This window comes from Mytilus californianus, unplaced genomic scaffold (assembly GCF_021869535.1).
Source record: "Mytilus californianus isolate M0D057914Y unplaced genomic scaffold, xbMytCali1.0.p SCAF_5, whole genome shotgun sequence".
In the NCBI taxonomy this organism is placed as follows: domain Eukaryota; kingdom Metazoa; phylum Mollusca; class Bivalvia; order Mytilida; family Mytilidae; genus Mytilus; species Mytilus californianus.
The window spans coordinates 121,271,794-121,286,480 of record NW_026262701.1 but is presented as its reverse complement, the minus strand read 5'-3'; the positions used below and the strand labels follow the sequence as shown (position 1 = coordinate 121,286,480).

The window sequence follows — 14,687 nt, the reverse complement described above, 5'->3', positions numbered from 1 at the left end:
TCTATAAAGTTACATTACTGCCTGTACACCTCAGTCTGTCGACCAGTTTCAGGCCCTGCCCACCAGATCATGGTCCAATGACTGAATTGATAAGCAATGTTGTTGTCCATCAGATTGTCTTTTCTGAATTTAATGCCGATAGGCGAGACATATCTCTGTGTCAACCGCTTATGATTAGGATAGTTTACCATTAAATTCTTGGCACATCAACTTGAAACTTAGTGTAGGCTTGTTCATTTTGATATGACCTTTTTTACATATGCAAATTTAGTGTTTTGACCCAGATATCACATTTCAATAAACATGGAAAAATGATATCCTGAGTTGTCATGGTGTCCTGTAAAATTATACACACATCAAAATAGATTGTTCATGCATTGGATGTTACTTGAAGTTGTTTTTTATTAGAGTTTCACAGCTTTCATGTTTGAATATTATTATTTAGTAAAAGGAAATATAATTAACTTATGGAAGAACAAGTGAAAAATGTCTTAATTAGAAAAAAAATATGAGATTATATTTACGGTATGAAATATTGTATTATATAACTGTTCCATCATGTTGCTTCAAGGACCCTTCATTCAAACTAGGAATTTAATTTGTTTATTCTATGTTGTTATTTACAATGGAATGATTGAGTTATAATGACTTGTAAAAATTGAATTAACTTTATGGAATTTAGTATTATACTGCTAGTTATTGAAGCAGAAACTTAAGTAGACAATTTAACCTGTCTATACAGACCACTTCTACAGTCACCTGTCTATACTGAACAATTGTTTTATTGTTGAACAAGTCTACAGTTCAGGTGGGGTGAAGAGTTGAACCATTTGCATGAAAAATGAAAGATACTTTCAAACTTAGTTTGGTTTAATTGTTTTTAACAAATGTTGAGGGGGGAGGGTGGTAAGTACATAGAAATCTACAGTCTGATAGAAATACTGTCCTTTAAGATTTTTTTGATTAATCTGATTTCAAACTTGTTTTGTGTACATATTTCTGGAGTATGTTGTATAGTGTAAAGAGATATATATATATAACATGTATAAAGTGCTTCTCCTTTTGTTACCAGTGGTATGAAATCTTCTCCCGTTTTTACCCCTGATATTTGTTATTTATAGATGATCTTTGTTTGTTATAATGATAGTTGTTGATACCTTACACTACTGCAAATGACATTGTCATCTTTAAACATAAGTTTAGCAACAGAATTAGATTGATAGCTATACAATATGTATTTTCACAAATATTCTCATGACTTATAAACATGTATTGAAATGTTTATATGGTATATATACCATCCATTATGTTTGTTCTAAAATTGTTACGAATTTTCAGTTAAAGATACAATGTTACGTTCAATAGTCAACTTGTTGCTGACTCCTGTTCATTACTGATGTGGAACAGTTTACATTTTATATTTTGTGATCCTTTTTTAAGGCTTCATTGTGGGTAATTGTCGTGTAGGGATAAGTGCTTGATTGATTCAGATTACTAAATTATTTTTTATTTCTCTTAACTATCTGCAAGAGAAAAGGATCTATCCATTTATTTTTTCTTCCAAAGTAGTTAATGAAAACGTTTTCGGATGTTTGTCATTTAATAAGTCTGTAAGTTTGTATGATTTATTTTAGATAAGTGACAAGGGGACTTTAGATTAGCAAGAAATCCTGGGCTCAGTCTTAGGATTTTAACACTTGACAAAGGTGCTGATTGGCCAGAAATTTGGGTCTACAACCAATGATAAATCTCAACAATCTTCACAAATTACTTGTTATAACTTGTATGACCTTTGTGAACACAAGACCTGGAAAATTCATTACATGTGAAGCCAGATTTTGATATTTTGAATATTTTTGGAAAAATGACAATGAAATGAAAAATTATGCTTAAGCTGCCATTTCCCTTAAATACAAATAGTGGATGTTGTAAGGTGAAAATATAATGTCAGAAATTAATGGTAATTTGTTGTTTGTATTGAAAATAAAATCATGTTGAACAAAAGGTTGTTAAGAAAATACTCAGTTTTATCATCATACTTTACACTTGGTATATTATACTGTTGTTAAACAGGAAATTTTACTTCATGAATTAATGTCAAAGTAAAATAGAAATGAGATGTGTTACAACGTTAGTCATTTGTTTTAGAATGGTTATTTTATTAACATTTTCCTGAAGTCATTTCTCTCTTTGAAAAGAAAATTATCAGACTTTTTTTGAGTGCTATATATTTTGTAAATGTAACCTGGGTCATTCAAAAATTCATGTTCAGTTTGTCTTGTACTTGATGTGAATATAAAGATTCAGGAAACTATAATAATCTAAAGTTTTGTATTTCATGATGGTTTATTGTTGGCAAGCAGAATTAAAAGACCTCTTTTATCTAAAAAATATGATCTCCCTTCTGTTTAGTGCAATATTTTGATTACTCTGTAATACAGAATGGCTTTTTAGTTGTTTGTGTTTTAGATTATCTCCCTTTAGTAAAATGAGGTACCTTCATGATAATGATATATTTTGTTTTCTTTTCTTTTTTATATTATCTCCCTTTAGTAAAATGAGATACCTTCATGATGATGATTTTTTTTTTTATATCAGAATATAATATTAAATATTTTAGATTATCCACTTTCAGTATATCCTCAGAATATGATGTTAAGATGTTTGTTTTAGGATTATCTCCGTTCAGTAAAATGAGATATCTCTTGACAGAATATAATTTTTAATTTGTCTTTTTAGATTATCTTTGTTAAGTTGAAGGTGATACCATATGCGAGGTGTGTGAGGACTTGAATTAATTTTTTGTCTTCAACAAACACATAATGATAGAATATAGTTTCTTCGTTATTTAGTTAAGACACAAAATCAATTTTGATACATATATTAACCCCCAGTTTGTGGCTTTTAAGAACTTTCACTCCGTTAAAAAGTAAAATAACAAAAATACCGAACTCCGAGGAAAATTAAAAACAGAAAGTCCCTTATCAAATGGCAAAATCAAAAGCTCAAACACATCAAATGAATGGAAAACAACTGTCATATTCCTGACTTGGTACAAGCATTTCCTTATGTAGGAAATGGTGGATTAAACCTGGTTTTACAGCTAGCTAAACCTCTCACTTGTATGACAGTTGCATAGATTTCCATTATTTTGACAACAATGTGTGAACAAAACAAACAGACATAATAGGTAAAGATTTCAAAAATTAGGGTACAGCAGTCAACATTGTGTTTTAATCTTAATCACTATAAAAACAAAGAACTATTTCAACAAAGAAAAACAAAAATGGCATATAGACACTTTATAGACATAGTACTACAGCAAAAATGAAAAGACAAGAATACAAAATTGACCATAGCACAATAACACAATGGCGGCTTCATTTGTTATATGCCCATTCAAACTTTGATAATCCTATTTTGAGGATTTTTTATTTACTTGTTGCAATATCGACCAATTTTGTTTGTTGTTATTATACTCTAATAATTTTAAACATAAATTTTTTTCCTAGCATAAATTACAAGGTATAACTGAACTTGAATTTGGTTGACCAAAGAAAATTTAAATGATGTAAATAGTGAATATATGTATCATATGTGTTGTGTACCATTCATAGTGTATATATGTATACATGATATGTGTAATGTACCATTCCTATATAATTTTTGTGAATTTGTTGTAAATATTGTAAATATTTGTTTAAAACACAGATCATCCATGTTTTGAATATACAAATAAATTTTTAAATATAACTGGATAAGATAGGATACAGTAGATTTATTCATGACATAAAATTCTTACATTTACTTGATAAACCAAAGGAACAGTGCTAATATTGCTATTCCTCATCTTAAAGTCCCAATTTGTGTTTATACTATAATGTTCCAACTTTTGAAAGTTTTAATTAAATTTATGTCATAATTCAGCCTACAAAACGATTTTAATTTACAGACTAATCCTGGTAATTAAATCAGTCTGATTGACTGAGCTCTGTAAGATAGTTCACCCAATGATTAATAAATGACAATTTTTATACACCTGTTTAACTCTTGTTTTTGACTTTTTGTCAGATAATTGGAATCCTCTATTTATCCATTTAGTGCAAATAAAAATTTTGCCCGCTAACCCCTACTTTTCTTTTCATAATTTTATAACATATAGTTTAAACAGCCATTTTTGATAATCTTATTAAATCTTTGTTATTTTCTCATAGTTTTTGAAGAAAAGAGGTGTCAATGTTAAATGTATGAAAAATCTAGAGAGAATCATTTCCTGCCAAATTTTCAATGGCTTATATCTCAAAAATAAGGACAGTGACCCTGGTATTTTTCTTGGTTTTTCTAGTCCCATTATTTATATACTATCAATTTATAACAATCATTAAAAAGCTTGTTATTTTGAAACAGAGTAGCAAACATCCTTAAAGACTTAAAAAATCTGACACATTTTCACTTTTCAAAGTTTGGTTGGCAGCATTGCTAATGTATTCCACATACATTTTTTTTAACTTGACAGAAAAGGAATTAAAAAATAGGGACCACAAAAACAACTGAAAGCTGATTGTTAATATTCCTATCAAAATTTGCTATCTTTCTTACCTCTGAAATCTCTTATTTCTGAAATCTTACTGTAGCTGGTAAGATACATGTATGTGTATCTTGCGCATCCAGTATGCATGCACTGGTTCACCAGGATTAAACTTGCATAGAACTTCATCGGTAAACAGAAATATTAATACAACATGATTTTAAATCTTAAAGAGAGTCGAAAAATAACAAAGGGACATTCAAACTCATAAGTCTAAAACAAACTTGACAGCGCCATGGCAAAAAAAAGAAAAAAAGACCAAAAGACAAACAACAGTATAAAAAACACAACATTAAAAAAATAAAGACTGAGCAACATGAACCCCACCAAAAACCAGGGGATGATCTCAGGTGCTGCAGAGGGGTGAGCAGATCCTGCTCCACATGTAAGTGCAAGTACAAACCCTAATTGTAGAATTTTAAGAGTTTTAAGAAAACGATTTTATTACAAAAATATATACAAAGTCAGCTAAGAGGGAAGATTTATGTGACAAAATATGTAACGATCTGCTTGTCAGAATCACTTCACCACCAAGCCCCTCTTTGTCATTTTAAGACATAAGTTCTTTAAATTGGATAACACAAAACATATTTTTCTCCAACATACAACCCTAGAAAAATAAAATAATAGCATAGTCTCGGCCAATAATATTGACCTTAATCCCTTTTCATAGGTATCATTTGCATCATATACATTTATTGACCTTCACTTTTCTGATATAAAAGCTGACAGAATGCTCCTCTCTTCCCATTATTAAAACAGATGAAAAAAATGGTGCTACAATTAGTTATATAAACTACATCCCTTTTTACAGAAAACATCATAATATAAATTTAAAGGCTCTCCTGTCTGATATTATAGCCAACACATTTTTTACAGTTCAAAGGTTTTATGGTGTCAATATTTAAAACATGGATGATCTTATCTGTGTCTGTGATAGAACTCTCCTTCATTAGAGGTACAAAAGTTCATGTGATCTCTCTGGAGATAATATTTGTAGATAAGTAGAATTGTTAAGCTTACATAATACATGTTATATCTTTACTTATTTGTAAAGAATAAAACAACTTAAAAATGTGTTTATTGTTTAGTTTCAAAAAGTAATTGGGCAGCATTTTCAAAACGTAATTGAGAAAGATCTGTGGTATAATCATTTTCAATGCATACAATCTGTATCCTTCTGCAAACAACTCCCCTAAAAACATACTAACAAAAACAAATTGTTGTCATTTGTGAGAACATGCAAGTCCATGTTTTTACCTGTGCCTTTTGATATACAATTGATATTTGAAAATTGTCGTATGTATTACCAGCCTTATGCCCCTGTTTGCTGATAGGGGGCACTATTATCTACATTAATACACATTACTGAGTTCCAAAATAATGTAGGAGTTTAAAAGTATTTATATTTTGGTCCCCTTAGGCCATAAAGCTCTTCACATGCTTTAGGTACTTGTACATTCTTGTCTTTAAAGTGGAAGGTTAGCTCGACTGCAATCTTAATTGACTAGGATTGTCAGTTTTCCTACCGAAGGTCGGTGTTTTTCTCTGGACAAAAAGGCTACCTCCCCCAATAAAAGCTGACTACCACGAGATAGCACAATAGTACTGAAAGTGGCATTAAACACCAATCAATCAATCAATCAACCAATCGATCTTTCAAATACTTGGCTTTGACCATTGCTGTGTAAGGTTAATCCAGAAAAGATCTTCATACACATAAAATTTATAAAGTGTCATCTTTGCCTTTTACTTGTATGACATTCGCATAGAATTCCTTTATATTGACAACAATGTGTGAGCAAAACAAACAGACATAATAGGTAAAAATGTCAAAAATTGGGGTAGCAGTCAATATTGTAATATAATCTTTATCACTATTAAAAAAAAAAACTATTGCAAGAAAGAATAAAAAATGGCATATAGACACTCTATAGAAAAAGTACATAGCAAAGATGAAAGACAAGAATACAAAATTGACTATAGCACAATAACAATGGCGGGATGTATAAGTACCTAGCCACACCAAAAGTATATTTGCCAAAAAGTGGACTAAACAGTAAAGGTTAAAAATGTACAAGGACAAATAATATAAAATGTTTAAGGAGTTGCGTCATTGTCAGAGGTAAATGCTGCTTTGCTGACAACCTGGGGCATTTTAAATGATATTGCGGAATATATATACCAACTACATAAATGTCTGTATCAGCCGAGTAGTAATCACTTCTGTGTTGACATGAATTATTATTGATTATCTTGAGTATAAATTAACTCTTTACAAAACTTTAAATTTTTCGAAATACAAAGGATTTTCTACCCAAGGAATAGATTACCTTAGCTTTTATTTGACAAAACCTTTTATGAAGTGTGGGTCTTCAATGCTCTTCAACTTCGTACTTTATTTGGCCATTTAAACTTCTTTTATTCGAGCGTCACTGACGAGTCTTTTGTAGACGAAACGCGCTGACGTACACAATTTTAATACTGATCTCTATGATGAGTTTATGTAACACCTTGATAGCAAATATTTTGGTCTTCTTGGAGCACCTTTATATAAATAATACATAACTGAGAGGGTGATAGAGTAGATTGTTACCACGAGAAAACATTGTCAACCGAGGCGAAGCCAAGGTTGACAATATTTTTTCGAGGGGTACCAATCTGCTGTATCACTCTCTCAGCTATGTTTTAGTTGATTTATTATAGTGCATGTTCTATCATTATTGCAAGTACTTAGCTATGACGTCATGTACATTACAACGCTACAGTTATTAGGAAAAAAAAAGTGAACGAAGGTTCAATTCACTGTCCTTTAAATTATCGACTTTGATTGGTCTGCACGAGAGGGCGACATTCAAACAATTGTACCCCACTGTGCCATGGGATAGAGTAAATTATCTCCCTCGTATCAGCCAATCAGAACCTGCATTTTAACGTGAAGTATAATAAAAAAAATTATCAAAAAGTTTTGCTTATAATGTCCCAATCATAATGAAACCATAAAAAACCCTAATGGTGATTCATTATCTTCGTTAAAACTACCAAATCTACACAAAATCAGGTAGTTCTGATTTTTCTTTTCGAAATGTATCATTAGTGAATTTAATAACAGTGGCGTACTATATTAAAGGGACATTCAAAACTCGTAAGTCGAAGACAAACAGACATTCCTTTATCAAAAAACGAAAAAGACGAACAAAATTCTACACAACGCAACATAAAAACTAAAGTAACTATTGTTGACAGTGGTATCCTTTTTGAACACAAATTTCACATGCAAATTCTCATTTCCAAGGTAGCCAGTAGGAGATCTATGCAATGATATTGTAGTGATGGTTAGTGAGGGGCGTGGTTTTTTGAAACAAGAGTGAAGAAAAAAATGTGTTTTTTGTAACAAATTCATATATGGACTTGTATTTTTGGTGTTTATGCGATTCCCTCAGTTTTTGTTACCTTGATTGGTCTCTGTTAAATCGTTTTATGAGATTTGAACATAGGTATGCTTCTGTCTCCTTAATTCAATACTGGAGATATCGAATTCGTTTTTAATATATATTCGATATTTGCCAATTTTATATTTGACACGAAATTACCGCCTACAAGAACGGAAGGATGTTTAGATTGCATACGTTATCACATCCTTGGACATTACTATATCGCGCGAATTTCAAGGTTAATAGTTTACAATTTGAGACCCCTTGCAATTTCTGTGAACGATTGAGCTGGTTCTCGCATAAATTGCATTTGGTGATGATATCCGGAGTTGCAAGGTTCCAATATTCCATAGTGATCGGTGGGAAGAACAATTTCGAGATGCCTGTCTTGTCTGGAATTCTGAGACAGTGTTGGCTATGCATGTTTTTTGTAATCGCTGAAGATTTTATATTGGTATTTCGGCAAGATAGTGTATGCTTTTACAAAATCAAATCAGTTAGTTTTATGTTTACCTATCTCTCAAGGATCTTATTTTAGTCTGGTTTAGGATTGAAGTCATACTACCCGGTTCGTTACAGAAGTTAGATGTGACGAAACTTGCTAATTTCTAGTTAGTCCTGTAAATATATTTACTGAGGGTCTAATGCCATGCTTGCACATTCAGGGACCAGTCAAATTAGTCTTAATGTGCTTGTTTACTTGACTCCATATAGGGCACGATGACATGATAATTTCGTTTTAACTATCCAGGTGTCCAATAAGATTTGTTACATGTATCCTCAATGTGATTTCCCAATGTATATTTTTAAAATACTCATGCCCACCGGCAGATATTTTATTAGTTTTAAGAAAGTTAGTTCTGTGTCTTCAATAAATGCTTTAATTATGTGGTCAACATTTGCGAATTAAGTCTTCATGTTTCATTTGACTGCTGTTTAAAACGCATTCCTAAAAATAAGCCCATGTACCGAAAGGGTCCGTATTTTTGTAGCTCAAACAGTATGTGTTGTCTAGTTCAATATAGCTCAAGCAGTCGTCTGCAAATAACACCGTATTATTCGCTATGTGTGAAATATGGATGAAGAACAGGATTGACCCAATGACTGTTAACTGAGGGACTCCTGAAAGTACAGCCGAATTCTAAGTTTTACTCCCATTCACAACTATGCATTGTGTCCTGTTGGACAGGAAGGGGTCGATCCAGTTCATGATGGTTTTTGGTACACTGTATCTGTGGAGTTGCTTTTCAGTTACCGATGGTACTTGACCGATCATTTATGACATTTACAAGTTTAATTACGCAGCCATCACGTTTCCTGAAGGTAATATTCCATATTGTACATTGCTGAATAAGTGTCTCGGCATAAATTAAACTCTGTTTCTGTCACTTTGTTTTCTTTGGTTAATAGATATGGAATTCCTTAAGCTTGTTGGTCAGACTTTTGGTTGTTTATGCATTTCCAAAATATTTTAGAGTTCTTTTTTATATCCCCTATAAGGTTGTTAGCATAGGCATATACAAATAAGAAGATGTGGTATGATTGGCAATGAGACAACTCTCCACAAGAGACAAAATGACATAGAAATTAACAACTATATGTCACCATACCGTCTTCAACAATGAGCAAAACCCATACCAAATAGTCAGCTATAAAATGCCCCGAAATGACAAATGTAAAACATTTCAAACGAGAAAACTGACGGCTTGATTTATGTCCAAAATAATGAACGAAAAACAATTATGATAGACAAATGACAACCACTGAACTACAGACTTCTGATTTAGGACAGGCACATACAGAATGTGGCGGGGTTAAACTAGTTTGAAGGCGCCAACCCTCCCCTAATCTGGGACAGTGGTGTAACAGTACAACACAAGAAAAAACTATCAAAATCAATTGAAAAAGGCTTAACTCATATCGATACAAAGCAGAAATACATCTTACAAAAACACAGACCGGACGTGGCAGGGTACTTATACATACCCACAACAAAAAAACACTAAGTACAGATCTAAGAGTACTCGCATTTGCTGACAGCTAGTTCAAAGCCAATAACAACTAATAAAACAATCATGCATTTAAGACTAAAATATTAATGAGTACACATCCAACATCCAATGGAGCCACAGTTACTTCCTTGTTAACCAATCGCCTAGTTTCCCGTTTTGATTTTATCTACTGCTGTTTGTCTTTTTAAAGTTTGCATGTGTTCTTTTACATGTTCTAATCAGGGTCTAAATATTGTTATTAGTTGATGGTATACGTAGTGACTTTACCTTTTGATGTTTGTATTTGTACGTTCTTCCCAGATGATTCCAAGATTAAGGTTTTAATCATTTTCCAAGTATCCGCTACACGTGAGAACCTGAGATCACCCCGGTTTTTGTTGGGGTTAGTGCTGCTCAGTCTTTGGTTTTCTATGTTGTGTTTTGTATACTCTTTGTCTTTTGGTCTTTTTTTTGTTTTGCCATGGCGTATATATGTTGTGTTGATGACCATCGAATTTGCCATTGATGACATTTGTATTGTCGTCCCTCATTTGACTATAGTCCCTTGGAAAATTGATAGTATGTTTTTTCGATTTCCTCACCGCTGTACCTTTAAGTGTGTCCAAAACTATGTCGGGGTAGCTAAAGGGTTGTTATAATAAGATCTATTATGTTGTTCTGGTTGGAAATATCACCAGCTTCGTTAATTTTATCAATAACCATTGATTGTCCATCGCTATCGCAGAGACAGAAACTAGAGTCTCTGTTACGCAAGAATCTCCAGTTTATTTTGCCGTAATTGAAATCGCCTATAGCATTTATGAATATTTGTTGATTGATATTTCCAAGATTGGTCATTTTGTCCAGTTGGTCTTTCAGTGAGCATACATTATCAGGTAGAATGTCAGGTGGTCTTTTCCAGCACCAATGTAGTGATATTTTCCTTGTTGGTTGATTCTGGACATGGTAGATTTCTTTTTTTAAATAGTGCTAATTCGAGGTAATTTTTAACTATAGCGTCATTGTGCAACCTTCATTTCCACTTCGAAATTCCGTTATTTCGATAGATGTCGTATTCTTCCAATTTTGGTATAAGCTTGTATGACACGATGTTGGAGTCAAATTTAGTTTATTGTAGTGCAACTATATCAGGGTTTTGAGTTGATAAATAAATATGTAACTTTATCTTTTTCCTGTTATACCACTGATGTAACCATTTTGATGTTATTGATGTTGATATACTTCAGGTTCTTACAACTGTTTCTTTCATGTGTTGGTAGTTTGTCACCAGCATGTATTTGGTACGGGTTGCTGCTTTTATTAGATTTTAGATGAGGTGCTTAAAAAAGATGTTAGCAGGTTTGTTGTGTCACATGTAGGACAAATCCAAGTACAGTTGGTGGCTTGTATAACTTTATATTCCTAGTCGTCTGCTACTGTTACACATGAACTGTGGTTCAACATGCAGGTTTTAAATGTTTGGCGTTCAGTGGCTTGATGATTGCTATGTACGTTACATGAGCATATGCCACAGCTGTTTATGACAGGACCAGGTTTTGACTCGATTTCAACTTACAGTAATAAGATTATCCTGATGAGCGTGCGAGATAGTAGATTTTGTTTAAAGAATATATTTCAATATATTAACTAGCATACTTAATAGTACAAAGATAATGGTGTACAGACCTTGGTATCTGTGTTGGTTTGAGGCGAATATAGACCTTTGCTGTTTAGCAACAACTGTGCACTTTCCACATTATAAAACCAGAAAAGTACCAGTTAACATTTTTTTTAGGATGCATATTCGATTTCCTTTAATTTTTCTTGTTTTCTGACCTTAGTAGGATCAAACCCACTTAAACAGTTGGAAACAGTTCCGTTTTTATCCTGACATCACAATAGTGAATCCAGAAAGTGGTAAAATGTATGAAGATCACCTACTATGTACGCGTATGATGTAAATAGTTAGTAAAATAGTCCTATCTTCAAAAAAAAGAACATAAGTACAAAGCAGAACACTATCGCCAAGTATTTCTAACGTACATAGGCTTCACAATCATACAACACATAATTACCATCAATACCACACTCACTCACACAAAAAAAATATCCGATACGATTTTAATTTTAAAATTATAAATTTCCCCAACCTAAGCAGCAATATACCAACTTCACCTACATATGGAATATACATATCCCTACTCATTCGGTATTCAAGGGCTTGCAGGTGCTACTCAGACTTTATAAAATGTCACCAGTGTCTGAACAGTGTTATTGTGTTCTTTTTATTTGTCTTTGTAAATGGTTAACCTTAACTGTTAAGTCCATTTTTTGGTAATATCTTTTTGGCGTGGCTCGGTATTTATATGTCCCGCCATTGTGTTATTGTGCTATGGTCATTTTTTGTATTCTTGTCTTTCAATTTTGCTTATGTACTTTGTCTATTGAGTGTCTATATGCCATTTTGTTTTTGTTTTTTTGTTGACACAGTTGTTTGTTTCTATAGTGATTAAGATTATAACACAATGTTGACTGCTGTACCCCAATTTTTGACATGTTTGCCTATTATGTCTTTTTATTTTGCTCACCCATTATTGTCAATATAATGGGACTGTCATACAAAAGAGGGACGAAAGATACCAGAGGGACAGTCAAACTCATAGATCGAAAACAAACTGACTACGCCATGGCCAAAAATTAGAGGTTTAGCCAGCTATAAAACCAGGTTTAATCCACAATTGTTTTACATTAGAAAAATTCCTGTACCAAGTCAGGAATATGACAGTTGTTTTCCATTCGTTTGATGTGTTTGAGCTTTTGATTTTGTCATTTGATAAGGGACTTTCCTTGAATTTTCCTTGGAGTTCGGTATTTTTTTTTTATTTTACTTTTTATCCAACATCATATGCAGCATCGCTTCCGCATTAATTGTCATGCGAAACATAACTAATGGAGTTTATGGATGACATACAATCTAGAACAAGGAAAGCAAACAACACAGACTGCTTAATAAGGACTCTCCGAAGGCTTTTGATAATGTGAATTTTTCACTTCTAATCCATAAGCTTAGACAATATGGACAAACAAATGGATTGTTAGATTTGTAAGTGGGCAACAGTTAGAAGTGGTTAAAGGAGTAAGCTCAGGCTGCTTTATTGATGTTGAATCAGGTGTACCACAGGGTTCAGTTCATTTCCTCTTCGACAACAATGATATACCAAAGGGAATCAGATCTAGAATAAGAATAGACTGGGAACATCCATGGTTTATGAAGTGCAATGCAGACAAATGAAATATCATGACAATCAACAAGAAAAGTAATCCAATCGTGGAAACTACAATCTACACGGCCATGTACCATCAGCTAAGACTTAAACTGGAATAGACATGTTCATAACATCTGACAAAAAGCTAAAACATATGTACAACTACTGGGAACTGTCAGGGGAGACAACTATGTTAGGAATGCATACAAGTCATTAGACAGCATTATAAAGTGCAAGTGCAATATGTGCAAGCATATCAACAAAAGAGCAAGATAACAATTGAGATGGTACCGCACAGAGGGATTAGGTTTGTCATAAATAGATACTGTAGTACATCATCAGTGAATGTTACGATAAAACCACTAGAGTGGCAACAATAAGAACAGGGAATGTCAACAACAAGGATGTGCATCATGTACAAAACCACAAATGCACCTGTTAGTATAGATGCACCATCTAGGCTTATTACAACAAGCAGAGCACCAAGAAAATCTCATACTGGATGCTATTAAGTTCTCTTATGTGTATGACAGACATATGGAAAATGTCATTCTACTCTAAATTCTGGAATTGAATGCCTTACGGCTTGCCAGACTCATTGCAGACATGTATATACGTCATTATTATTATGGACTTTATGTGCAACACAAAGTGGCAGAATAATAAGACTGTTGATTGTGTCCGCTAAACATTAAAAAGGAGTACCAGCTTTGACCCGCAGTACGACTTCGACATTAATGTGTATGTTTGAAAGATGACACCGAAGAAGAAGTAAAGCAATTATTAAACAATTTCAGAGAAATACAAAAATAACTACAGACTATTCAAAGTGTATAGTCGCTTTTTGGGAAACACCGATTTTCTCAATATACGAAAGGAATAAAATACACTATCACCGAGATCAAAACCAATTTAAAGCTTAGAATGATTTATTTACTAAATGAGATAAAACTCATCAAAGATACCAGACTAACAATTTGGTACGCCAGACTCTAATTTTACGAAGTGGAAGTACATTAATGACCGGAAATGTCAAAACGCCTAATTTTTGTGCCAAAAACGGCTAAGGCAATTCATACCAATAGGTTGGAAAAAATCTTAGCGTTTTGAATATTTCAACATTTTATAAACAGTAAAAAATAAATCTTAGAGAAATATCACCAATATTCACTAATGTAGACAAGAAACACATTAAAACAGTCCTTTATGACCGATCAGGATTCTAATTTCACTTCCAGTCTGTAACATAGTTTATGTAGAATCCCTAGATGAACATCTATAAATCTTGCAAATCACGCCACTCCGACATCTTACACAGAGAAGCCTACATTTTTTATACTGGTAAAACATCTTAATAAAAATATCTGATTTTACATTAACTGAGTATCGAACTAAATTATACGTTGTG

At 32.7% G+C, this 14,687-nt stretch overlaps 1 long non-coding RNA gene across 1 annotated transcript; it reads left to right on the top strand.

Moving 5' to 3' along the window:
• Positions 1-518: 518 nt before the first annotated feature.
• LOC127700933 (uncharacterized) lies at positions 519-5,667 on the top strand. The gene is made up of 2 exons (XR_007981778.1): positions 519-2,493; positions 2,563-5,667. It is a non-coding gene; the product is annotated as an uncharacterized LOC127700933 (long non-coding RNA).
• The last annotated feature ends 9,020 nt before the right edge of the window (positions 5,668-14,687 follow it).